Genomic DNA, 25,370 nt, shown 5'->3' with positions numbered 1-25,370 from the left:
TTTTTTGCAAGCAGCCCAAGGTTTATAGAAATGGGGGTGGGGGTGCAATGTCCTCTCTGAGGCAAAATTGAGAGGTATTATAATGTTTCAAATAATTTCTGGCATTTCAGTTTCTTACTATCGCCCTATCTAAACTCCTTATATAATACTGAATTCTACACAACATTCATATTCATACACACTGTTCCTAATTCATTCCTTGGTAGCAAAAAGCTAAAAAGGTTTGTGTGATCTGTTTGCTTCATTTTTTTCTGAGGTCTACTTTTTACCCTATAGTAAAAGAGGTGTTCTGTTCAGAATAAAGGAGCTTGTGGTAAAATAGGGCTCTAAACAGTGTTAAAAGTATCAACCAGTAACAGCAGCTAGGAGAGGAAGTGGAGTAGTGTCACATGATTGTTGTCATTGCTGAGGATTCCACTGAGACCTGACAGTGTACCATGTAGTAAGTCAACTTCTTGGTTGCTGGCTATTCTCTGGTGACTTGGTTAGAGCAATGGAAAAGTTGACAAAAGTATTGATGCATTATATTGTGTAATACTATATCACTTATCATGTGATTTCATTGAAAATCAGAAATTTAAGGCAAGAACAATTAATCCATTTTGGAAAATGGATAAGAGGTCTAGACCACTCTGAGATCAGAGAACAAATAAAGTAGAAGTAAGGAATACAAATTTTGAAAGCTCAACATAAGGATCTGAGTTAAAGATACTGAAACTTAAGATTTTTTATATGGAACAATTGAGACCATAAAAATGTGTAGGGTACAGGCAGTGAGAGGCTGAATTCAAGAAAAAAATACAGCTCTCAGAACTGAGGAATGAAGGACCTATGAGGTAAGGTGTTACATGAAGCAATTGCTTGGTGTGGAAGGGAAGACAAATGACAACGAATGGGAGTTGGGAGGAGAGGAATTTCTGGGATAAATGTGTTTGTTGGTGGTGAGTAGAAGATGTAATAGCTACATGGATAGATTCTTAAAGAAGGTGTTTTTTAAAAAATATATATATTTTAGTGGTAGATGTACACAATACCTTTATTTTATTAATTTATTTTTATGTGTTGCTGAGGATCGAACCCAGGGCCTCATATGTGCTAGGCGAGCACTCTACTGCTGAGTCACAACCCCAGCCCAAGAAGGTGTTTTTATATTAGAGTCATGGAGCAATGGTTTGGGATAGGCAATGAGAAGCTTAAAATATGCCAACCCACTTCTATTTTTAAATGTTTTTTTTCAGTTGTAAGTGGACACGATATACGGTGCTGAGGATCGAACTCAATGCCTCAGGCATGCTAGACAAGTATACAACCACTAAGGAACAACCCCAGCCCCTGCCAACCCACTTCTAAATCCTTTGATAACCTCACCTTTGGGAAGATACCCTACTGAGTATGTTTCAAGGAAGCAATATTCCCATATATAACGCTGGGTTTTTATTAAAACAAAGAAATAGAGTGCATGTCTTATGACATGGTTTCTAGAAGTCACAGTGGAAAGGTTAGAGAGGGGAAGTTTGATTTAGAAATAAAATATAGAGATGAGTTGGTAGAGACTATAAGTGACTTGAATTCATACACACACACAAACACACTCAAAAGAACAAAATTATTTTGAAGTTAGTTGCCTATTATTTTTCCCTCCTAGTTCTTAGGGATATGAAACTAGAGGGCCTCCGAGAAATCCCAGTGTCTGTCCATAGGGTATACAATAAATTCATTGCCAAGATACCCTTCTCCCAGAGTTAATTATTTGATTGAGAACATCGGACTAAATGTAAACAATGTAAACAGCAAAACTATCTCTGATATTATAAGGAACAATAATATCATTTTGTTAGTAAAACAGATTCTTCTACAAAGAGAACTGACTCATTGTCAATTTTGAGTTAGTCTTAAGTTTCAGAAACACCTTTCTTGTATCACTTAACTGCCTTTTTCAATGAAAATCAAGTACTGCCTTCAGGAAGCACACCTCCCAAGAGAACAGCAAAATCAATGAAAAATCCAATGTCTGTTTGTCAAGAAGACATGTGAGGTTTGATGGGCCTACTGGGACTGAACCACTCATTAAAGATTGTACAGTAAAATTAAGTGGCACATACATGCCCATAATCTCAAGAGATCTTTGCAGAATTATGTGAAAATGGAGACAAACTTAGAGAATGGTTATTGGCATAGATCTTAACTTTTCTAGGAAGGTGGAAGTGGAATACCATGTGAAGGAAAAAAATGACAGAAGAGAATATTAGCACTCTGTTGCAAAAGAGAATAAGAAAAGATACTGAAGGGCTTCTACAGATGTATAAATGAATAAGTGACTGCCCTTTGAAGAGAAACAGGCTTTAAATTTTTTAAACATTGATCTTTAATAGCTACTTCCATGATTGCCAGCCCTTTTGATGAGTACTAGTTTAAAAATTATAATTGTTAAAATTAAGTATTTAGGCTCATGTAGATTATGTGAAAATGTTTCAATTTTTAAAGTTAAGTTTGTTAAATGTTTGAATCTACTTTTGAATATGTATTCGTGACTCAAAATTGGTTCTCCAGGCTCTATCATCCTAATCTATCTAAACAACTTCCCAACACCTACAATGTGCTAGATGTACGTGTACAGTTGGCCCATTGTGTCTGTAGGTTTTGTACCTGCCAATTCGATCAGTCGTGGATTGAAAACATTTCAGAATTATAACCGTACTGGACATGTAAAGACATTTTTCTCATAATTCTCTGAACAATACAGAATAGTAGCTATTTTCATTGTACTTACATTAAGTATTATAAGTAATCTAGAGATGATTTAAATTATATGGATGGATGTTCATAGTTTATATTCAAATACTAGATTATTTTATAGAAGAGATTTGAACATCTGTACATTATATCTGCAGTGTACTTGGAGCTAATGCCCTACAGATACTGAAGGACTGCTGTATTCATGAGGATTCCTCTTGCTTCAAAGTCCTTTTTTGTCTTTAATCTCATCCATAGGTAATAAACTATAGCCCTCTTTTGTTAGACTCATTAAAGGAGAAATATGACTTACTTAAAGTAAAAGACCAACTTAAAGGTAATCCTTTTGTCACAGTAAATGGGCTCACCCTATCAAGTCTATAAAGTACTAAGAAATTCAGCACAGTTTAAAAGTGGGTAACACAGTTTGAGGCCAGACTTAACTAGGCAATTTACAAACTGTGCAGTCAGGGTGTTACAGAGTCTTGGTCACATCTTTCTTGAGGCAGCAGCAATTGTACTGCACATGGTTCCTTCAGATGTTCTGTTTGTTTTCCTGCTGTCATAGAGGAAATTCTTGAACCCACAATGAAGGCATCCTTACTTTTTGTTCATATTCACGAGAAGTATTGTATAAGATAAAATCTCCAATAAAGAGATCTTAGAAAGAATCCAATCTGTTGTCATTGAAGTTGTAATCACAGCAGCCCAGCTGTGAAAATAAAGGACGGCAGGATTCTTGAGCCTCAGGATTCACTAAAGTAAGTGAGAAAACTGCAGTTGAAAAAAATAATCACAAGGATTAGGTAAAGCACCACATTATATTTCTCACTATATAAATCTAAATATTAAGATTACAAAGATTCTTTTGCAAGTGTTGTTCATGCATGGTAACATCTTCTCTTTCTCTTGGAGAGGACCTATTTCATTTGAATAAATGAACTGAGGGCCTACTTGTTCTAGGCACTAGAGATTTAACAGTATGTGAGGCGGGAGTTGTCTGCTCTCATGGACCTAACATTGTATGGGGGCAGACGAATGATAATCAAGTAAATCAGGGGGTGATAGATGCAACAAAGTAAACAAAACAGTGCTAAGGGACTGGGGATAAGCTCAGTAGAGTGGTAGGATGCTTGCCTAGCATGCACAAGGCACGGGGTTCAATCTCCAGCACCACACACACACACACACACACACAACAGTGCTCAAGATACAGTGTTCTTGATGGGATGGCATTCATTTAGATTGGACTGCCTCTCTGAGGAGGTCATATAAAAATAAAGAAAGATGTGAGGCAACAAAAATCCAGGCAGAGGGAACAGTTAGTACCACGATCTAAAATGAGAATCAGTATAAAATAGCACACTGTCTCTCATTTTAGATCGTGGTACTAACTGTAGTATAAATGTGTTGGAAACAACAATTATGTATAACTCTGCCCGTTTGGGTCTGTAAAAGTAAATTTTTGAATTGGACCATGAAGAATAAATAATAGTTACTGGCAGACAAAAAAAAAATAAATGATCTAGACTTCTTTAATAAACATTTTACCCATATGAGAGCTCCCTCCTGAGCATCTTCATCTGAATATCCCACCTTATTAAGATTTAACATGATGTCAAAAAGACATTTTTTTGCCCTCAGAATACAGAAAGTTCCGAATTAGATATCCTGCATTTTAGTGAATAAATCCAGCCTAAATATCTGTAATTAACTTGATTCTCTTTCACCCAGCTTCTACAACTGCTTCATCATCAAATATTGCCAATTCTACCCTTAGATAGCTAGTCAATTTCCCCTCTTCACTATGCCTGTCCCTCATACTTTGACATATGTTTTCATCTTTTTTTTCTGAAATCTGTCTCATACCTACAAACCAAATGTCACTTTCAATCAAAAAGCACTTAAGATTTAAGAAGCGAATGAGAGTTCTTCCATTCATCTTCCAAGGCCTGTTTCTGTTGACCTTGTTCTTGGTTATCCGTCTCCCTGAAGGAGAAAAGGAAATGAGAGTTGGAAATAAGGTCAATGTTTAGAACACAGTTTTCGTTCTTTTAAAATTTTTTTTTTAGTTGTTGATGGATCTTTATTTTTATTTATTTATATGTGGTACTGAGAATTGAACCCAATGCCTCACACATGCTAGGCAAGTGCTCTACCACTGAGCACAACCCCAGCCCTAGGACAAGGTTTTCTAATGAGCAGAATCACTATGACCTTAGGAAGTTCTATACTTAGAGATGGGAAGCTCAACTTTGTCTTCTTATACATTCCGTCTCTTGCCTCTTCTATTAGTCTGTTTTACATTTTCATAATCATAGCAAGTTGCCTGAAGTAGCCTCTTTATGAAGAAAAAAAAAAAAAAAAGCTTATTTAGTTTACAGTTTTGGAGGCTCAAAATCCAAACAGCATGGGAAGGCATCATGGCTGATGGTGGGAACCTCTGGCAGTGAGGGGTCACATCTCCAAAGAGAAAGTCAGAGAGAGTCTGAGAGGGGCCAGGCTCAAACTTTTATAACAATCCTCTCAGGAGAATTAACTAGGACCCTCCCCCAAATACCTTAATTTCTTTCAAGAGCATGACCCTAATTGGCCTAGGACCTCCCACTAGGCTTCAACTCTTAAAGCTTTATCGCCTCCCAGTGCCACCCCCTGGCTACTGAGCTCCCAATGCATGAACATTGGGGGAGCAAACAACATCTAAAGCCCAGGGCCCCTCAACAGTCACATCCTTCTCACAATACAAAATACTTTCATTCCATCCTCATAGTCACAAAGCACCAACTAGCATTGCTCATAATTTCAGAACCAAAGTATCCTCTGAGACTCAAGGCAAACTCTTTCAGCTGGGAGTCCCTATATAATCAAAAAACAAGTTACATACTTATAAGACACAATGGCTGAACAAGCACAGTATAAACATCCTTATTCCAAAAGGGAGAAATAGGCAAATGGAAAGGAATAATTGACCTAGAGTAAAAGCTAAACCCAGCAGGATGGATATTAAATTCTGAAGCTCCATTCCAGAATCTTTTGCAAGCAGCAATGGAGGCTAGGTCCCCAAGGCTTTGGGCAGATTTGCCCCATAGCTTTGCTGGTCACAGACCACATGACTGGTCTCCTGGGCTGCACATTGATATAGGTGGTTCTCCAGAGAAGGCATTCCATTTGCTGGTACTTCTAATTTTCTGGAGTCTTCACTTTAGCTACATTCTTCACAATTCCACCAAACATCACCCATCAAATTCTAGGCTGCAACCCTGTGACAAACTTCTACTTAGCCTCCTAAGCCTTTTTTTGAAATTCTGGTGGAATACACTATGACCCCATAACTTGCATTTTACACACCAGCTTCATGTGGATGCTACCAAGGTTTACTGCCAACATGAGCCACATCTGGGCCTGCTTGAACCAAAGGACTTTGGAATAGTTTTCCAAAAAGCCAGAATGCAAACCCTGGAGTTCTGTGGGAAGGGGGGGAATTTATATATATATATATATATATATATATATATATATATATATATATATATATATATAAATTCTCTGGAAGGCTTAGAAAAGAAGGAGCAGCCTTGAAGATTTCTCAGATCCCTTAAGGTACTTTTCCAATTACTGTACTGCAAAGTAAAAATATCTGATCTGTAATCTCTGTAACAAGCAGATTTTTGCTATACCCATACACACTTTTTCTGTTTCTTCCCTGGCCAGGCTGTGAATTTTCCAAATCATTCCATTCTGTTTCCCTTTTAGTTATACATTCTGCCTTTGGGTAATACTATTACACCTGAATCCTACTGTATGCAAAGTAACGAAACAGCAGCTTAAATGCTAGCTTGTTTAAATATTTCCTCCACCAGATATCCAACTTTATTATTTAAAAATTCAGTCTTTTGTCAAGCTCTAGGGGATGGACATAGTTTTATAATGGTGTGACAAGGGCAGCCTTTACTTGAATTTCTGATAGAATATCCTTCTTCTGTATCTCAACAATTCTCAGCAAGACTTTTACTGTTCACATTGATTTCAGCATTTTGGTCATGGCTAGCTCTTTCCTAGTGTCCTCATCTTCTGAGCCTTCACCAGAATTGCCCATAATGCTCTGCGTACAACATCACAGCCTATTCATAGCCTGCTCCTCTAAAATCTTCCAACCTCTGCTAAGTTACCCAATTCCAAAGCTGCTTCCACATTTTAGGTACAGTTATAAAAATGATTCCCTCCACATCACTAATTTTCTTTATTAGCTTTTCATCATTGTAATGAAATACCTGAGGCAGATTAACTTTAAAAAGAGGTCTATTTTTGTCTCGTGGTTCTTCAGGTGCAAGACCAAGAGGCCATATCTAGGGATGACCTTCTTGCTGGCAGGGTCCTGAGGAGGTTCCTGCCATAATATGTCAAGAGACAAAGAGTATGTATAAGTCTTTCTCCCTCTTCTTGTAAAACCACCAGGATTCAATCATGGGGCCTCCACCCTAATGACTTTATCTAATCCTAATTTCTTCCCAAAGATCCAATCTCTAAACACTATGGTTAGATTAAGCTGTCGCTAAGATGTAGACTGGATAGGACATGCATCTTTGGGTGATCACAGTCAGATTACTCTTTTTCCATTTCTGTTTCCTTCTATACTTGTCTCTTGGCTGATAAATGAGATCTACTTGATAATTTAAACTGAGGCTCTCTGTAGCGACTTAGTCATACTTCTTTCTTTAACTTTCTTCCTCACTCTAGCTACTTGGAAAGTTGTTTCTGTGTTTATGAGGATGTGAGGAGATATAGGGGTGGTGAGGGAGTAGGCTGAGTAGGAGTTGAAAGCTCAAAATAGGCCATCTAATATAAACCTTAGGCTCCAATCCAAATTTCTTAGAAAGGTTCTCCTTGTATCAGACCTTTGTTTAATCATTAATAAAGTGATATTTCTCTTCTCATTTTGCCATATTTTTTTCTATATAGAACTCTTTCTGCAACCTTATGAGAAGAAAAACACAAGGGCAGGAAGGAATCAGGTTGATGATGGATAAAGACAATTTTCAAAATGCCTGTGTAGCCCTTGTAAGAGAAGAAGTATGCAGAAGAGAACAAGGCATTAATTAATCTGGGAGTCTTTGTCTGGTTCTCTCTTTTCTGGTGCTGTGGTTTGAATTTGGCACCCAAAAGTTCATGTGTTGGAAATTTTTTCCTCAAATTCATACATTGAAGGTATTTGGAAGTAGGGCTTTTGAAAGATAATTAGGGTTAGATAAGGTCATGGAGGGAGGGAACCCATAATGGCATTAGTGGGTTTGTATGAAAGAGAAGAGAGACCTGATTTATCATCTTGTTCTCTCTTGCCCTATGATGCCCCCCACCATGTTATGACACTATAAGAAAGCCCTCTCCAGATGCTGTTGTTGTGCTCTTTTTTTTCTTAGACTCTGGAACCATAAGAAATAAATCTATGTTCTCTATAAATTACCCAGATTCCCTGTTCTGTTGATCAGCAGAAAACAGAGGAAGACACTAGGCCACATAAATACATCCATTATTATATCAGCAAATTCATCTTGATTCTTAATTAAAATCTGTAGATACACAGATATACACACACACATATACAGCACTACACTAGACTGTGAAGAGAAATAATTTTGGATCCTTCTGTTGAAGTTCTTGGGTCTATTTATTAATACTACAAATAAAGACATCCAAATAACCATATTATACCATGAAGAGAATTATTGGTATTTTGGATGAGAAAGTTATTTTGTAAAAAGATCCTAAGAATTGTAGAATATTAGCATTTGGCTCTCTCCCCTGAGCATTGGTGGCATCTCTTAATCATCATGAAAGCCCAAACTTTCATTCCCATTCCCGAATGCCTTCCATGGTGGTGGTACCATCCCAGCTTTGTGAACTGCTGGAAGAGGGAATCAATCATGAATCTATTTTAATCTTCTAGGTAGATTTAGAAACATGTATATCAGTATATAAAACATCAACCAAATTATCAAATAGAAAAACAAAGTCAGGAAAACAGGGTCAAATTAGCCAGTTTTTAGAAAGACCAAAAGCCAATGAAGGGGGAAGACAGAGAAGATTTATAGGTCCAAACAGAGTAAAATGAACCACTTAAAACAAGACATAAATGAAACATCTAAAATACTCTTAGGCTGTTTCTCTTTATCCTGCCCCAGATCTATGGGCTCATCCTGTCTGCTTTACCACTCTATTTTCCCCCCATGGGGACTTAGCAGGCATTTTTCAAGTGCTTTCTATGTTCTGAAAACTTGTGTTTTTATCTTCCACCTTTGAATATGAAGGAGGTAGTTTAGAATACAGAAATGCATCTAGGTTCATGGTTCATTGCTAAGCAGTGATTTTGAGCCCTATTTAGACATTGTACAAAAGCTAGAAAGAAAAGGTCATTCAGGTCATTTAGAATTTCAAGAATTTCTTATAATAACTACTAGCAATTTCTTCATGCTGTTCTCTTCTCTGCCCATCCTGTGGCATCCTTCCACCTATACCTTTCTCTCCCTCCCTCTCATTGTCTGCCCCAGCCCATACTCCAAGGTTCAGTTTGGCAATCACTTCCTACAGAAGCCCTTTGCAACTCCCCATGGGTTTTTGCTTTTTTTTTTTTTTTTTTTAATTCCCTTTACGAATCTTGAAGCATTTTGCTTTATTTTATAGTTTTTTGTATATATGTCTTATTTTCCCTAGGGTGGATTGGAAACTGCTTGAAACAAGGACTGATGTCTTTTTCAATATATTTACATCCATCCTTGTAGTTTTCTGTTACTCAGAGCTTCTCAGTGGGCATGCTTCTCAGTTCACAGGTTTGCCACCAACTTTCCAGTGATGTGTAAAATTCATTTTACGGTATAATGAAGGATGCACATTGTTACAGCAATGTCTGCAGATGAAACAAAGTTGAGTGGATGTTACTGCAGTGTAGGGCAAGGCATAATTTGATGCAAACAAGAGGCTTGACATTCTCAAAGTTGCATCAAAGAAAGATCTCAATAAAAATGGGATAAAAAAAATGATCATTTAAGACACAAAAGGACTGCGACTGCATCTGTCTTCTGTGGTCGTGGCAAAAGTCATATCTGAGGTGGATGATATTTTCTTTTAAAAAGAACCTTGATGGGTAAGTCTGAAAAAACAAGGAGAGATACATTGGATTTTCAAATAAAGATTGATTGGAAATCTTGAGGAGATAAAGTAAGTGAGTTGTGGGGTGGGGAAAGTGGTAAACAAGAGGAACTGTTGGAGCTACAGAGGACTGAGAGAGGTAGAAGGACTTTGAGAAAGGAAAAATCTGGAACCTAGAGTTTGTCTAGGAGAGATTTCTGATGACAGTGTTTAGTGTTTTCCTTTGGCTATGGGAACAAGCATAATTAATACCCAATTTTAAAATTTTTTCTATGTTATTATATTCTAAATTATATAAAACTTTCCAAAAAAGAACTTCACTGCACACAACAGCTAGCTTACTTTTAGTAAGACTTGAAGAATAAAAAAAGCAGAGCTGACGTTCCATGTGGGACAAACCACATGGAAAAAGGATAGTGGCAATAGAATGACGATCAACACTGTGACTGTTCTGGTTATGTGTCTGTTGGATTTCAACCCATTCCAATCCCCTGGTGCTCCCCACAGGAGGTAGAAAGGCTGCAAATAGTATTTCCTAGATTCCTTTGTCTGAGAGTTTATGGGTAAGCCTTGCCTGTGGCTGGGGGAGGCTCTGGGTAGGAGATTAGAGGAAATGGAAAGAAGCCCTTCTTTTTCCTGCTTGTGGCAACACTTCTGGACAGTAACAGCAACAAGCAGACAAATTGAGGCTTCTGAGATCCTGCTCAGGCAGTGGCGTTAGCAATAAAATCAGCAGCAAAGTAATTATGGGCTCTGGCTTCAGCAGCAGCAATGATGGTGCGCATCTTCTTTTCTGTGCTCCTGTGGTGTCAGTGGGAATGCAGGTGCCTGGCTTTCTGCAAAGTGGCAGCAGCACAGTTAAATGGCAGAAGTAGCCACAGCCACACCCCAGCAATCTAGGATCATGAACTTTTGGTAATGTCATTTCCCCTTTCGTGTTTCTATCCCTGGGTGACCATCTTTCCATTTTTGTTCTTTTAGCCCTGCCAACATTTTTTTTTAACTTTCCTTATGTTATGCTCCCTCTATTTGAAAAAGAATGATGGTTAATTTTATGTGCCAACTTGACTGAATCACAGGGAGTCCAGATATTTAGTCAAACATTATTCTCGATAGGCAAGTCCATGAAGGTTTGTTTGGATTACCATTGGAATCTGTAGATTGAGTAAAGCAGATGACCTTCCCCAGTGTGTCTGGCACTTGTCCAATCCATTGAAGACCTAATTAGAACAAAAGGGCTGACCTTCCTGCAAAAAAGAGGAAACTCTTCCTGCCTGACTGAATGAGCAGTAACATCAGTTTTGTCCCCCCTCCTTCTTGAACCTCCAGACAGGAACTTTCAATACCAACTCTTCTTGTTCTCAGGTCATTAGAGTCAGACTACACCTTCAGCTCACTTGGGTCTCCAGTTTGATGCCGATCTTGAAATTTCTCAGTCTTCATTCATGAACCAGTTCCCTAATATAAATAATTTTATCTACCTTTTTATCGTATCACATTTATCTATTATAGATAGATACCAACAACCAGGTTGGTTGTCTAACAGCGGTTCACATTATGCTTTGAATATGGTCCTTGCTGATCTGCCACTGTGACTTATTTTTTAAATGGACATGTTTCTTGCTCTTTCTTGCTTCCTTCCCTCCCTAATGTATCCCCCTCCCTAATCTCAGGGGAACAGGCTTGCTTTCTTTTCCGTTCCAGGTGGAGTTATCTGTCTTTGAGCACACACTTACCACAGGGATGAAGTAATTTAGACTTTGGGGATGGCACAAGAAGATCTCAGAAATGACTATTTCCCAAATTAACAAGTGAATTACCACTCCTACAGAGAATATGTAGAATGTAGCCTTTGAATCACCTCTTTTAGAAGTCCTTGTTCCCCCTGCTGGGCAGAATCACAGCCTCTGGGACTGGAGCCCCTTGTGTTTCTATGTTGCTAGCAAAGAAATACAACTTTTTATTTTTTCTTTTCTCAAAACTGTGTCCTCATTATTGAATGGGCATCAGGACCATGTTTTTTGTAACAATTTTATTTCTATGGATGTTACTGAAAGCTCTGTCCTTGTCCCTGATGCCAATCCAATAACGAGGGCAGTTTTTGTTTTTTTGTACTGAGTATTGAACTCAGGGGCACTCGACCGCTGAGCCACATCCCCAGCCTTATTTTGTATTTTATTTAGAAACAGGATCTCACAGAGTTGCTTAGCACCTCACTTTTGCCAAGGCTGTCTTTAAACTCCTCCTGCCTCAGCCTCCCGAGCTGCTGGAATTACAGGTGTGCACCACCATGCCTGGCTGAGAACACAGTTTTGAGAAAAAGGAAAAAGAAGTTTTATTACTTTGCTTGTAAAGGAGAAACACAGAGGACTTCTGTCCCAGAATCTGTGATTCTGCCCATCAGCAGGAACCTGGGACATTTGAAGAGGTGATTCAAAGGCTACATTCCACAGTTCTCTGCTGGAGTTGTAATTTACTAGTTCATTTGGGAAACCCTCATTTCTGATATCTTCTGTAACAAAGTCTGCATTATTACTTCATTCCAGTGATGGGTGTGAGCTCAAGGACAGATAACTCTGCCTAGGAGAGGGAAGATAATCCTGTTTACTTGGAGATTAGGGAAGGAGAGGAAGATTAGGGAGGAGCAGGGACAGAGGAAGAGAAAGAAACAGGACCACTTAAAGAATAAGTTGCCTGCTCTGGCAGAGCAGCAAGGGTGACAGTCAAAGCATAAAGTGGACCCCTGGTATGTGGAGAACCCTGATTAATATATATTTTGTATTAGTGGGAAGCTGCTGTCACAAATACCTTAAAATATGGAAGCAGCTTTGGAAATGGGTAAAAGGTAAAGATGCATGTTAGAAAGATTCCCAGGAATAGAACTGATTCCACCCATTACTGGTGACGAGTTCTGCTTCCTCACTTGGTGAAGTATAACGTTAGAGAAGCATGCCGGGGCAAGCATATAAAGCAGGTTTTATTTATTTATTTATTTTAAAAAGTGGGTAACAGACTTCTCCAGGGAGGAAGAAGGAAGCCATGGCTGGTATCCTGTATTCCAAGAAGTGAGAGGAGACTTTTTATGTGTTCTAGGCTTCTTTTGTTCTCCTGCTCCCTTTCCCGTGTCTCTCCTTCCTACAGGACTAGGCCTAGGAAATGCTTGGTGGGATGGCCTAAAGTTGAGAAGCAGATGGGCTGGAGAGATCTGGGCAGGAAGAGGGTATAATTAACAACTCCCTGAAGGGAAGGACAGTCCCTGGGACAGGTTACCTTAGCAACCAGTTGGAGCAAAGGCAGGCTATCTAGATAAGGGTGGAGGAAGGGCTTTAATGGAATTAACATTTCAATCCCTCCATTCTCTGGATTGACCATTGCCTATCTGCCTAATTCTGGCTTTAGAATGTTGGTAGAAATGTGGATATTAAGCATCATTCTGATTAGGTGTCAAATGGAAATGAGAAACACTTGATTGGAAACTGGAGCAAAGGCAATCCTTACGATGAAGTGGTAAAGAACTTGGCTAAATTGTGTTTTAGTATTTTGTAGAAGGTAGAAGTTGTAATAAATGGAATGGGATATTTAGCTGAGGAGACATCTAACCTAAATGTGGAAGGTATGACGTGGGTGGTTCTGTTTAAAAGTGAAATGTGAGAGAGGGAAAGATTCCAGAACCTGAAGATTTGGGAAATTCTCAGCCTGTCCATGGTCCAGAAAAATAAGAATGTGTATTCAAAAGAGAATATAAAGGATGTGGCTAAACTATCAAGTTTGCGGCTTAATACAGGAAGAAGCACTGCCAATTCCAAAGGAAGGAGACAAAGATGGGCTAATGAAAGGAAAGTGAGAAACGAGAGACAGGTAAGCCAGAAATGAAAGATGGAGACCAGGTGGAGATACACACACACACACACACACACACACACACACACACACACACACGAGAGTTTATTTGTCAGAGCTGACGAATAAAGGCCATCTCTCTATAGCGGAGAGAGGAAAAACAAGCTTGGTGTTGCAATGGCAAACGGTGAGACTTATGCAGTCAAGAAGGAGAAATAAAGAATGTCTGCACGTTTTTGCCTTTGTCAATACTTTATTCACTTAAATCACTCAATACAATTTCATTCTATAGGTTCTCAATCAAGAAAATGACAGTCCTTAATGCACTGCAATAGACATAATCAATTCACAGCAAACAATTCTAGATTAATTAATTCACAGCAAACAATTCTAGATTAATTCTAAGCACTGCAAACATGCTTAATCATGACCGGCTCATGACAAACATTCCCTCTGCATGCTAAGTTCAAGAGTCAGATCTAAAGTCTCAAGCCTTAGGCTTTAAGACCAGAAGATGCACGCTCACTCAGACTGCGGTGATCAGGTCAGGAAACAAGGTAGGCTTTTCCTGGGGTGGAGCTGGTGGCCAGTTGAGGAAAGGGTCTTAGGTAGAAGTTATGGCTCCCACCAGGGTCAAGATGAGAGTGGTGAGAAAAATGCAGAAGATCAGCAAAAACAGTGACGAGTGATGGGACATCAGCCCAGGTCCTCGTCAAGATCTCCAGCTTGGGGCTGGGGATGTGGCTCAAGCGGTAGTGCGCTCGCCTGGCATGCGTGCTGCCCGGGTTCGATCCTCAGCACCACATACAAACAAAGATGTTGTGTCCGCCGAGAATTAAAAAATAAATATTAAAATTCTCTCTCTCTCTCTCTCTCTCTCTCTCTGTCTCTCTCTCTTAAAAAAAAAAAAAAAAAAAAAAGATCTCCAGCTTGTGTGCATCAATGTGGGCTGGCTGAATGTCTGATCATTTGCTCCACTATTTATACCAAATTTGGGGGCTTTTGACCTCTCCCCCCCCTTAATCTTTAGCAGCTGCCCCTGGGTCTTTCAGTTTCGTCATACCCCGGGGTTAAAACATCTGGTCTGGTGGTCTCACTCTGATTTTTTCACCTTTCCTCCCAAACAGGGAGAGGACAGCGTGCCAAAGGCTTCACTCTGAGTTTGTCAGGGTGGGGAGAAGTGACTTGTTTGTGCCTGAGGGCCATACTAGAGGGCTCCTGTAGGCATGCCTGGTGAGACTGCAGGTATCAAACTGGAATTTTAAAATTGAGTTGCTTAGGCTTAGGCCTAAGGCCGTCCTCACACTTGGGTTCTGGGACTTTTACCCAGCAGGCTCAGGAATCGGGCCAGTTGGGTCCTAACACTGATGTTGTGGGTTGGGTTGGTATGAGGGAGTGGTGAGCCTTTCTCAGAAATGACCTTAGGCAGGAAAGTGAAACTTTTTTCTTAAAATGCCCGCTGTTACAGTTGGCCATTCATAGGCCAAGCAAAGACCTTATAGCTAAAATGAAGGAAGACTGTCAGTCTTCTTAGACTTAGTGGTGTAGGATGATGAAAGTATTTGGCTGTGAACATTCTTTATCCTTCAAGAAAAAGAAAGTCAATCAGAGATCATCCCACCCTAGGGCCACCCACTCCTACCACAGCCCTGTTTCCTACTGCAGCAGACCTGGATGCCTCCACCCAGTTCCTCAGGGTTGGGGGCCAGAGTCAAGGGAACAGAGCTGTTCACAGAGCTATAGGGATAATACTGCCATCCCAATGGGCTCGGAGGGTAGAGCATGGCATCAAAGAAGATGAAGTATTTAGTTTAAATGGAGTCACATAGCATATGGATCTTTGTGTCTTGTGATTTAATGGAAGGGGCTGGGAAGGGGCATGCTTACATGCTCAAAGTCCTGGGTTCAATTCCCAGCACTATCAAAAAAGAAATATCTAATGGAATTTCTGTTTTGTGCTTGCTTGAGATTTATTATCCTTTTTTTCCAATTTCTTCCCTTTAGAATGGGAACATATACTTTGAAAGCACATAGCTTGTCTGGTTTTATAGATGCCCAATTGGAGAGGAATTTAGCTTCAGAATGAATTGTACCTCTACTCTCACTCATATCTGATTTAGTTTATATTTAGATGAAACTTTGGACTTTGGAGATGATAGTGGAATGAGTTAAGATCTTTGGGACTGTTGGTATAGGATGAATGTATTTTGCATATGAGGAGGTTATGAAATTTGTAGGACCAGAAGGGCAATGCTATAGACTGGATTGTATCAAACTCTTAAAATTCATTTGTTGGAGCCCTACTCACAATGTGAGTACACGAGGAAGCAATAATGGTTCAAAAAGGTCACAAGGATGGGGTCTTAATTTGATAGGACTGAGTCCCTTATAGAAGAAAGAGGGATACCAGAGCTCTCTCTTTACTTTGTGAGGACACAGACAGAGCTAAGAAGAGAGCTCTTGCCACACTCAACTAGCCAGCATTTTGATCTTGAAAACCCCAGTCCCCCAACTGTGAGAAAATAAATTCTTCTGTTGCTGAAGTCACCCAGTCTATTTTATGGTAGCCCAAGCTGACTCATACAGAAACTTAGATTGGTTTCTGTTGTTTTGACTGGGTAAAAACCAAGAGAGAAGTTATATACAATGAGTTAAAGTCAAACACTTTGGGAAATCTTCTGCAATGAGAATAACTAAGAAATGTGCACCTCCTCAAAGTGAAAGATGGATGGTTGGCATTGGCATTCCAAAGTGTGTAAAGAAAGAAGAGCAATTTTATTTAGATATTATCAAAGTATAACATAAAAATTCTAGACAATTTTGGAGACATCTGGATTATGTGTCTTTACTCTCACCTAAAATAACACTTGCCTTTGAATCTGTAAAAGAGCAGGAAGGAAATTACCATCTCTCCTCATCAAGGCCTCAGTGAGGAAGTGCAAGCAGTTGGATAGTGGATACTTTTATAGACACTGTGAGACACTGGATTCTGGGATCGCAGCATAATTATTGCTGACTTGTGTGACACATTTAATCTCTTCAACTTTGGGACTCAAAATAGTTGTTTTTCAAAATACACCCAAAACCCCCAAAAGGTTGAGAGCCATAGTTTATATAGTGGCCTTTCAATAAGCATTTATTCAATGACCTCACAGCTTGTATTATCGTTAGGAAAGAGATTACAAGCATAGTGTCACTATATTTTTCTATTATCCAAAGAATGTTTCAATTTATGCCTCGGTACAACTTGACATTTATAGTGAACAATAATAGGAAGTTATATCGCTATGATAAAGAAAAAAATCATAAAATGTTATTAATTCCAGCCTATCAGTGGTATCAGCGTGCACAGTTATAAATGTCCATCTTAAGAGTGGAATTAATCATCAAAAGGAACATTTGAATTTAACTGAAAATAGCGTGGCTTTTATTTTTATTGAATGAGCTCAATTGAGAATATTATAAAACTAAAAGAAATTACTTAAAGAAAATTGAAGGTTTAAAACAGAAACAAAACACCAACTAACTGACAACTGTAGTCTTTATAGCATATGAATGAGTGGCACCTATAGCAGAAGACTGCTGGGAAACTTGAGGGAAAGAAATGTAAAAATGCTTTATAGGAGCTATTAAAATGGCTAGCTATATAATCCTTCATGTTCTGAAAATGTGATTTTATTTGTAGATCCTCTAACAGCAATGATAAATGACTCAGCCTGTTTTTGTCTATTGTTAATATTTTTTATTGTACCACTTTGTTTACTATATAGTTTTATTGTTGTGTAATTAAACAGGCTAGAGCATTACCCTCCTAAAATATACAATTCAGTGATTTTTAGTATATTCACAAGGTTGTAAACCCATTACCACTATCAACTTTCAGAACATTTTTATCAGCCCCCAAAGAAACCCATATTCACTAGAAGTCACTCCCTATGCCCCAACCCAGATCTACTTTCTGTGGCTATGGAATTGCCTATGTTAGGCTCATGTAAATGGAGTCACATACTATACAGCTCTTTGTGTCTCGCATCTTTCACTCTCACTTAACATATTGTAGCATGTATCAGTATTTTATTCCTTTTTATGGCCTTGCTGCCTTTTCATTACTGACATTATTGCAGTGTTTCAGTAACTAGCTTGATTATGGAAAGCTTCTGGATGCATTCCCAGTTGAATCCCCTCATACAATAGGCCCATAGTTTTGCTCACCTATGAAGACTGGACAGCCACTTAATGTTATTTGAAGAATATTAATAAAGTACCCCACAAAATTTATTTCCCCATCTTTTTGAACTACATCCCCATCTCCCTGCTATACTTATTTAAATCTCATCATTGAAAATTCATCTCATTGTCTTAACAAGTACTTTGGTTGAAAATACCAGGACCCCTTAAAAGTATATTGATCTGTAATTAATTTTCAGTTAACTAAGTTAGTTTCACTAATGACAGTTAATAATGCTAAATTTCCCAATTTAGAGGCTGGTATTTTAATAGAGGAAGAAATGAGAAATGAATAATTTTGAAGTCAGGTGTTTTTCTAAAGGAAAGGTAGCAGAGAGTTAGTTGCTAGCACCTGATGAAGGGAAATGTTTAGTTTTTAATTCATCCCACAATCATTTATTGAACATCTAGTTAAAACATCACCAAGTTCTTTTTTTTTTTTATTGTTGGTTGTTCAAAACATTACATAGTTCTTGATATATCATATTTCACACTTTGATTCAAGTGGGTTATTTACTTAGAACTGAGAATACAAACCTGTATCCTGCTTTTAAGGGAACCCCAGTCATGTATGGGAAGCAGACATGTAATATAACCATGCCTATTGCAGAGTGTTGGGTGTCGGGATACATGTATTGACAAGCAGCTGTGAAAGCACAGGGGCAGCTAAAGTAGGAAAGGTCAGGGAAGGCTTCCCAGAGGAACTAATGTGAAAAGAGCCTTTAAAACTAAGTACATAGATGAAAACAATTACAAGCAGAAGAAGCAATGCCACAATGAAGCCCAGAAGAATGAAATCACAGGCTGTATTCAGAAATGTCAAATAGACAAGTATGACCAGAAGAAGAGAGGAGAAGTGAGATTAAAACTTTGAAAACTATGGTAACACAGCGTTGCCCAGGTACCAGGCACTGTGTAAAACAAAAACAGATCACTTCCTGTGTTCTAGGCCCTGCATAAGTTTTTCATATGCTCTGTCTCATTCAATGCTTACAATAATCTCATCACATATGAGTTATTTGTGTCTGATTTCTAAATGGAGGAAACCTAGTCATGGAAAAACTACTTTGTCCATAGTCCCAAAGATAGAAAGTAGAGTGGATGCCAGAATATAATAATGTAATGATGGGCCTTGTGAGTTAGGCTGATAAACTTGATATTTGTCCTGAAAGGATAACCATGAGGGTTTCTTGGTTTTTTTTTTTTTTTTTTTTTTTTTTTTTTTGGTACCAGGGATTGAACTCAGGGGCACTGGGTCACTGAGCCACATGCCCAGCCTCATTTTTTATATTATTTAGAGACAGGGTCTCACTGAGTTGCTTAGCACCTCGCTTTTGCTGAGGCTAGCTTTGAACTCACAATCCTTCTGCCTCAGCTTCTAGAGCTGCTGAGATTACAGTCGTGAGCCACTGCGCCCAGAACCATGAAGGGTTTTAAGTAACAAGGTGACCTGACATAAGTAGATTTACCCCCTCCCCCAGTACTAGGGCTTGAACCCAGGGCTTCACCCCTCGTAGGCAAGCACTCTACCACTGAACCACACATTTCTAGCCTGCAGACCTACCATTTTAGAAATATCACTCTGATAGAGGTTTGGTAGGAGAAAGGGCTTGGGCAGTCTAAAGGCTGAGAGAACAATAATTCAGGCATAAAACAATGATCTAGACCAAGATCATGGCAGGGAAATAGGGGGGAAAAAGGGTCCCAAGATATTGAGGAAGTAAAATTATACTTTTACGCAATAAAATCAGAAGAGGTAGAATGTAGATGGATTGCAAAACTAGACCATTGTGTGAAAGATTGTGCCTTCAACCAGTGGAACACAGAGGGAAGAAGAGGTTAAAATTCATGTTAAATATGAAGTGTCTAGGCAAGTCTCAGGTGTAAATGTCTGAAAATAAAAATATATTCTGTAGAACCAGAGCTCAGTAGTGCTGCCTTAGTTGGATATAAGAAATTGCAGGCACTGGTCATTCATAAGTAATAGTTGAAGGAAAGCAGAAACTTTACCTAAGGTCACTCCAGGAGAACATACATGGAGGGAAGAGCACACAGGAAAGAATCAGGCCCCAAGCAACAGCATCATTGAGGGCAACTGGAAGAACATATGTGCAGACAGGAAAATGATCAGAGAAGGACATAATGACAGTGGCAAGAAGAGTGACACAAATGTGGCCTTTGTTTTACTTTGTTTTGTTTTGTCCTGGGGATTTAACCCAGGGGTACTCTACAATTGGGCTATATCCTTGGTCTTTTCTTATTTATTTATTTATTTTTTAATTTTCGAGGTAGGATCTTACTAAATCTCTGGGGCCAGCCTTGAACTTGAGATCTTCCTGCCTCAGCCTTAGGAGTCACTGGGATGACAGGTGTGCACCACTACACTTGACTAAAGTGAGAGTTCTAAGGAGGCAATGGACAGCAGTGTCAAATGCTACCTTATGGTCCAATAAGACCAGGACATACACTGTCATTGCATTTGACAATTTGAAGATCATCGATGACCTTCTGGAAAGGAGTTTCAGGGACTGGAATCAGATTACAATCATGAATAAAGCAATGTGAGGAAGTAGAGAAAGTAAACACAGAATCAGTCCTGAAGCTTGGCTATGAAGGGATGATGCCAGGAGAGGACACACAAAGGAGGCAAAGAGGTCATTTGAGTGAGCAGAAGATTTATTCTGATCGCATGTTTACACAGGGGAAACATTCTAAACCATCCTTTTTAGTTTTGCAGCTGTAAGCAAATCAGTAAGAATCTGACACAACATTTCTAGTTTGCTGAGCAACAGAATCTGCAGAGCCCTCTGTTGTCTATGGAGCATGAAGGACCCTGATGAGGTAGCAATGTGGGTCAGGAGAAGGCCAAGTTCACCTTCAGCTTCCCCTGGAGCCAAGCACAGCTTGGGAGAAACCCTGAGGTTTCCTGGAGTCTTAGTCATTGAGGAAACCAGGTAGCTGATGTCCTTACTGGCTTGTCAGCCACCTAACACAAGAGATATCCTAGTGGGGACAAGGCCTCGACATAAACCTGGGGCATTGCTCTCATAGGATTCAACATGTAGGGTTTACCCTATAGGATTTCCCAATATAGGAAACCATCCAAGACCTTTCTGGGCTGCTATTCACCATCTAATGAACCATTCCACAGAATGGAAGAACTGGAGCACCAGCACCAAACTAGGACCAAACTGGATGCCATTCTGCAGCCATATGGAGCTCAAAAAACCTCCTTATACCCCCCATGGACCCATTTCTAGCCTACTGCTGTTTCTGGGTGCTTTAATCACCTCTGATGAGCAATTGCTGCTCATCCACCCCTGAGGGAGGATTTCTGCTCTAGGATAATGAGAATAGCTGAATGTATGACATCTAGCACTGGACAGAAGAGGTGACAGCAGTTTATTAGTCACATAAACACATAGTCCAGTGGAGGACAACATGGCACTCCATGCGGGGCCATGAGCAGGTTATACTTGGGAATAGAATAAATAGAGCAGAGGCCTGAGAGTTTGAGGGGCAGGTAGGGAGGATTGCAGTCAGTGACAGCACTGGACTAGAGAATGACAGATAATACCTATGTTTATTGAATATTTACCTGAGAGATGCTAGATTTTAAATTAGGAGCAACTGGAAAATTTACTGGCTTAGACTGTTTTCTGATTGGGCTAAAGTTAGGTCTTCTGGTACTGTGCAGTAACAAGGTTTGTTAAAGAAAAATATGCATAATCATAAAAGTAAAGTAGGCTTATGTTTTGATAGATAGAATTGATTGGTGACATTCAACTCATATTCCCCATGCCCACGGTTAAAATTGCAAAGAGTCCATAGAGAAGTTTAGGGGGTTCCCAGGAGAATGCTGAAAACTGTCTGTCAGGAAGTTTCATATGTGACATTACCTTTGGTGAATTTAGCAAGGCCCCAAGTCTAGCCCTCAGCTCTGTCAATATCTCAGAGCTGAAAAGCCTCAGGAAAGATGACTCATGGCCATCTACTCACCAGAGGATAAGGTAATTTACAATGTGAGATATTCAATTCTAGCTGCAGGAATGCCAGTATCCCCCATGCAGGGTATTCCTTTGCTGGGACTAGGATAGCCAGAAAAATATACTAATAATCAGAATGTCAATTACTATGCATGGGAGAGAAATTTCATTACTCTGTAGCAAGGCCTGATTAATCATTTCTCTTCTACTTGTGGAAATACTTTTCCAATAACTGGAAAGTTCATCTTGCCATGTTCAGTATTTCTCTCTGGATTCATGCTGAATAAACACTGTGTAGTACTTTTGAAATCTTTCTCTTTATACTCTGTACTATCTCAGGGCAGGATCCACTTACTTACCCAGACTGGTCTCTGTTCTACAGCTTCCTTAGAGCGCCCAGATCGTTGATGGATCAGACAATATTTTATTTGCCTGTTTTCTCGTCAGCCTCCCTGACAAGATTATAATTCCTCTAGGACAGGAGAGTAGTGCTTATCACCCTGATGATCTTGCTCCCATGGATGATTCTAGACTGTTCAGCATCCATGTGAAAGCACCTTTTCCATTTCCTGCATCAACCGTTGCTTTCCCACATTCATGAGAGTGTTCTGGCCTCTGGCTCCAAGTCTTCCTAAGCACCTTTGTTCTTGGTTTACTCCAGAGAACTTCAGTGGCTCTGTGACTCCTCCATGGAAGGTCTTTACCTCCAATTTCACTCCCACATCACTTCTCCCACTTTCTTCACCACGTCATCAGCCTGCTCTTCTATGTTAGCAGGAGTTACTCTTCCATTTCTCACTGGAAGACAGGACAGAATCAAATGAAAGGTTGTCCTGGGGGCACAGCTGAATTTGAAGGGACAAAGGAAGATGAGTTTATCCAAGGCATGACAGGCTGGTCACTTATTGACAGTTGGAAAAACTGAGGATTGGAACATATGCTTTTTCTGGCTCTTTGTGACAGGTGGTGAAGTCTGGCAAGGTGACTTTCTTTATGGGTGAGACCACACACATGCTGGGGTCTTTGGTCTGAAAAATGAATATCCCTGAAACAGAGCAAGTGCTCAATACTTATTTGTTGAATGCTTTTTTTCATAAATTGTTTATATTCCTTTATTCGTTTTTCTATACCATAAAGTGACATAAGACTTTAAGGCTAAGACAGGATGGGAAACGTTTTAGAAACAAATTTATTAATAATTAAGTTTTGGTAAGATAAAATAAAATCACAAAAATGTTATTCAGGGTTCTTACTTTTTCAAAGGGTTCATTTTTTTTTTTTATAAATGAGGGTAAGATATTGATAGTACCTATCAAAAATTAAATTTACATTGTCCTAATAGGAAATAACTGAAAGATACTTTTCAAAAAAAGAGATAAAATCATGACTTTCATTCATATATAAAACAAAAGATGTTTTGGAGACTTTATTTAACTCATTGACCAATGATGGAACCAGGAAGATATTGTAGGCAATTCAAAAAAGAATCCAAAAACAAACAAACAAACAAAAAGATGCATTTTAGATCAGGACTAATGAAATGAAATGTATAACTAGAGACAAAATTACCTTTTCTATAAGAAGAAGTGTTCCTCCCTCCAACAGAGAGAGCTCAGTTGCTTGTCTATAAAAAGAATTATTATTCTAAGTTGCCTACAACTTAGAGAATTGGAAGAAATCTCTAGAATCAGAGTATAATAAATGGAAGAGCACGCTATCGACAAAGGCATAGTTTTCTGTTAAAGCACAGACAATGATATTTTAATACTACCAATGAATGAAGTGCTATTGGAATAACCAGAAAGTCTGTTTGGTAAATTTCAGGCACCCAACATTGTGTTGATGGGAAAGAAGTTTTGGGGACTGTGGGAAGAGCCTTTTTCATATCAAGTCATCTAGGATGTAAGGTCTGAAATTACATACAGGCCATCTACTACCTATTCTCTTCACTCAAATAGATATCTTACTACTAAGTAAGTAATTAACATAAACTGAGAACTTGTAGAGTTTCCCTTATTTTGAAGACAGTTTTGGCAAAAGATGTATTAGATGAAAAGCTATGAATTGATAGAAAAGAGCTTGCCTGTTTGCTACTATTTTTCATAAAGAAATTCCTTCTGGAGTTCAACATATACAAAAATATATACACATATACATATTTAAACACTCAGACAACCTTACCTCTAAGATATCCGGTGAATAACATTTTCCATTTACTTTCTTGGGCTCAATCTCCTTATCAGGAATTAAAACATTCAAAATAATTGAAGCTTTTAGGTTACTTTCCGGTGCTATTTTTTATTGTTTCCTTTTAAAATAAAATATCTGGTCTTGTATTAAAGAGCATTTTTATTCTAAAGTGAAATTCATTTTGGCATATTAAAACATCAAACGAGATTATTTAATAATAATTGATTTCTGTAATGAAGCTTGATTGGTTTAGGATAGTAAACTTAGTCCAAATATTTTTACATCACAAGGAATCCAAGTGAATTATATCTTAGGTGTCTGAGTGATAGATTGGATTGCTTACCCTCCTCCACACTGCTGTCATTGTTAGCTTGATTTGTGCATCATGAGTTATAAGCAAAGGCAACTGATGGTTGTCAAGGCCCCTATATTCATTGAAAAGCAGTGCTTCATTTTTTTTCAGGCTCTGGGGAACTTGAGAGAAATACTCAAATGGAAAAACAAAGGAAATAGGAACAACTGAAAACATCTATTTTACCACCAACTGGAACCATCATGGGGATAGTTTGGCTAAGAAATTGCAAATACACACCTTGGATACTGTTATTTAACATTGATGATTTAACATGGTACTGTTCTGCTGACTCAGCAATAGCCTGAGAATCCAAAATACAAGTCTGAGGGTAGTGACTAGCAAGTCAGAAATGACATGCAATTTAGAAATTATTTGGTGCTGGGAGTGTAGCTCAGTGGTAGGGTGTTTGCCTAGTATGTGAGAAACCCTGGGTTTGATCCCCAGTACTACCCCTGTTCCCTGCTAAGAGGAAGGAAGAAAAGAAAGGGGAAGGAAGGGAAGGATTTTACTTGCCTTCCTTGATCCATCTCTTGTTTTTTAAAATTGAGTCTTCTGTGAACACCAAAAGCGATGGCTGACCTAATCAAAGTCACAGAATGGGAGCCCTCAGGCAGAACCTAGAAGAGCAGAAAGCTCTTCATTGGCCTAATTACTTATCAATAGTGGTTTTGTTTGTTTGGTTTTTTTTTTTTAATTACAAGTTGCCAGCATTTAAATATCAGGGAAATTCATGCAAATATTAGAATTTTTGTTTTTTATTTTTCACTAAATATATTTTGTAACTGATATATAAAAATTGTGCATATTAATCAAGTTCCATGTAATGGGATATTTCAATACATATATACATTGTACAATGTGCAAACCAGGTTAAATGTGTTTATCTCCTCAAACAT

The sequence above is a fragment of the Urocitellus parryii genome, chromosome 2, assembly GCF_045843805.1.
Source record: "Urocitellus parryii isolate mUroPar1 chromosome 2, mUroPar1.hap1, whole genome shotgun sequence".
In the NCBI taxonomy this organism is placed as follows: Eukaryota; Metazoa; Chordata; class Mammalia; order Rodentia; family Sciuridae; genus Urocitellus; species Urocitellus parryii.
Note: the sequence above shows the minus strand (reverse complement) of the source record.